The sequence below is a fragment of the Gastrolobium bilobum genome, unplaced genomic scaffold (genome assembly GCF_033153095.1).
Source record: "Gastrolobium bilobum isolate Gb01-03AN ecotype WA unplaced genomic scaffold, APGP_CSIRO_Gbil_v1 utg6194, whole genome shotgun sequence".
Lineage (NCBI taxonomy): Eukaryota > Viridiplantae > Streptophyta > Magnoliopsida > Fabales > Fabaceae > Gastrolobium > Gastrolobium bilobum.
In genome coordinates this window covers 69,667-73,203 of record NW_026898563.1, presented here as the reverse complement: position 1 = coordinate 73,203, position 3,537 = coordinate 69,667, and positions in this window count along the sequence as shown.

Sequence of the window (3,537 nt, the reverse complement as noted above, 5' to 3'; positions counted from 1 at the left end):
ATGCATGTAAAAAAGACAAAGATAAGTCTACAAAAAAAAACTACAAAGATAAATTTATTTTTAATAATTAAATTTAAAAAAAACTCACAGCCAACCCAACCCACATTCGTCTTCGACTGAACCACTGATAATTGATATTTATTACACTTATTTGTTACTTTTGATTAGTGATTTTTGAATTATTTAGTGTGCAAATAATGGTCTTTGGGTTAAAATAGATGTTGGATTTTTAATTAGGTTTATTTTGAATTTTGTACTAAAAATTCAAATTTACAATACTGTGGTATTTAGAGCATAAGTCTTGCTACAAGTGTCTGATTAACCCCGTTCTTGCGTTTTGCATATAACTTAAAGATCTACAAATGTTATGAAGACATAAAAGCCAAATTCAGGCAAGAAGATGGTCGAAGTTGTGGCTAAAATCTGAAGCGAGTTGCTGGAATTTTAGTTAATTAACTAGGCTTAAGTTTGTAATTGGAAACCCAATGTCCATGAGGCCCAAATCCATTATTTATGTTTGTTTCCTTTTATTTTTGGTCAGGCTTGTAAAGCCTATATAAAGGCATGACTAGGAAACCTTGTTAGTCAGATTTTAGTTTTTGTCAAATTGTATTAGTTTGTGTTTTTACAGTTTAGGGATTAACATAGTTTTCTTTTCTACTCTATTATGTTCTTCGTTTTCAATCTTTCAATCTCGATTTTAGACTTAGCCATGCTGGGCTAAGCGTCCTGTAATCAACCCAAGTGTTGAGGATTTCATGGTTGAATCCTGAGGACCTGCCTTAATATTGAACCAATTTTATTTTTCTTCCCTTAACTCAGTTTTAACATTGCGCGATTGTGGATGTTAAATCTGAGATATGCGATTGCACTTTAGGGAAGGGATTAAATGTTAAATTTAACGTTTAGGTTGATTAACCCAATGATCTTAAGTTGAATGGGTTAAAACTCCATGATTGCATGAGTAAACGTGTCGTACATGACCAAACGTTAGGCGATCTTCTAGAGGGGGGTTCATAAATGAATGCAGGGATTACGGTTTGTTTAGGATCATCCACGATTTGGGTAATTAATTGTCCAATGATGGATATTCTTGGAATCCTAATTCTTGGGTTGGTTGCTTTTATTTGATAATTTTTTCTTACAATCCTTGTCTTTACTTTCTATTTTTAATCGTATAAACGCCCCCTTTACTTTCTGTTTCTAATTTGAGTGATTTAGTCCCTTTGCAAGTTCCTTGAGAGATGATTCAGGTTGTGCCCTTTACTACAAATCCTTATAACCTGATAATTTGCGTGGGTTCATCGGCTCACGTCAACCACACACAGCACAAACACAAGTCAATTGATACAAAGAGATTGATTTGCCCGAAACCTAATGGCTCCGAAGCCTAAACCTTTAGTAAGTTTTTTTTTTTTTCTGACCACAAAAAAAAAATTATCAACGCCTAATTGCTACATAGGCTTTTTATCATCCTTTGAGTCACGCCCTAGCATGGGAAGAATTATGTACCACTACCAGTCACAAAGGCGTTAAAAGGAGCTGGATACAAGGAAGAAGGATCGACAATTACACTAGAGACAACGACAGCGGTGGTGTTCAAGGGCTGAATTCTGATGGAGGAGCTTTCCATGATCGATCATTCAAAATAGTTAATTCAAAATAGTCACACACAGACACAAAGAGAAGAAAAGTACAATGTTTTGGAAAAGAAAAAGGTGGAAAAAAGGTTTTGGGTCACGCCCCAGCTAGGGCGTGTTTCTTTCCTCGGTTACCCCCCATACAAAGTGTGTCTATTTCCTCCCAGGTCAGTGGCAGACACACGTCTATGCACATGTCCGCAAGTGCGGACATGAAATTTTCATTTTAGTTTTTCTTTTTTAGGTTCTTATTTATCTTTTGGTTCAATATTTATATTAATAGTAAATACTCTTTTAAGTCCCTAACAAAAAATACGGTCCCTACTTTAATCCCTTATAAAAAAATTAGTCTCGAGTTCCCTGAGAAATTCAAAGTGGATCAATTTAGTTAAAATCGTGGTCCCTCACAAATTCAAAAAAGATTCATATCAGTCCCTCAAAAAGACTTAAATGGGTCCACTTTGAATTTCATAGTGACCAGATGACTAATTGTTTTTTATAATGGACGAAACTCGGGATCAAATTTTTTGTTAGGGACCAAAAATGATATTTATTTTATATTAGTTAGCAACGTAGCAACGTATAGAGATGATTAAAATAACGTAGCAACGCAAATTGATTTGAGAGAAAACTTATTCTTCTTCCCGTGTCACGTACTCATTCTCATGTTCTCTTCATCCTTTGTTTCCTTTTTCTTTTTTATAAAAAAAAGAAGATTGATTGTAGTTCTGACATTATGAAATAAGTTAATCTATAGAGACGAGGTCTGTGATTTTGCTTGCCTTATGTATAGGTAGTGTTGACTTTTTTATTTACCACTATAAAATAAAATGATGATGTATGAATGTATTGAAGTATATTCTCATATTTATTTTGGAGGATTGGTAAGATTTAGGGGAGAAAATGATTGGTCAAACAATTATTTGCAGCTTGTTGTGGAAGCAACTAGATTATAAGCGGAAGCGTTAATTTAAACTTTTTTTACAATTTTTTTTTTCGGGGGCTCTGTCCCCGAACCACTGTCACTAAATGTGCGGACATAAAGAAAATTTTCTGGATCTACCACTGTCCCAGGTCATGCTATATGCTGAGCGTGTCTCTCTCTTGGGTAACATCTGGTATTGGACGTGAGTGATAACGCCCAATTGTAGACGTGAATGAGTGTAATAAATCCGTATTTTTTTTTTTGGGTAAAATATAAATCAGTATTTAGTTTCAAAACAATTGTATTTTCATATATAATTATTTAAAAAAACAATATATTGATTTTTTTTGCCGTCAAGCAATGAAAGAACCCACGTACCTAAATATTATAAATGTAAAGTAGTTGTGATTTGGCAACGGAACTAGTCAAATAAAAGCTATGAGCATTGCAAATTTTAAGGCAATATGCATCACAATAATTATGTATCGTTATCAAACATGATATTTAAACATCAAGTTGTAACTTTAAAAAAGAAGCAAAATAAAATATTTTCAAGTTCAAGTGCAGATTTTAATAGCTTTTCTTACAATGTTATAAAATAATTAACAAAATAATTTTTGTATGTCTTATCCTACAAGTCATTTGCGATCTAATTACTTTATTGATAATTGATAGCAAGATGTTGTTTTGGCACCAAGCAACATAATGATGTGAGACTGAACAACGAACCAATAATTGGTAAAATTTAACATAGAAAAAAACTACCATGTCATAACGTTTATGAATTGAGAAAATGATATTTGTGAATTGTCATATGATGAATGAGTTTGGGAGGCAGTGAGCGACGCACAAACATAATTAATTTTGCTTGAAGTAGTCACCAGAGAGGGGTAATTTCGTCAATTGACAAAACACTTGGCTCCAACAAAATGTCGTAGCTGAATTTTCTCTTCAAAATCGGTTGGCAAAGAA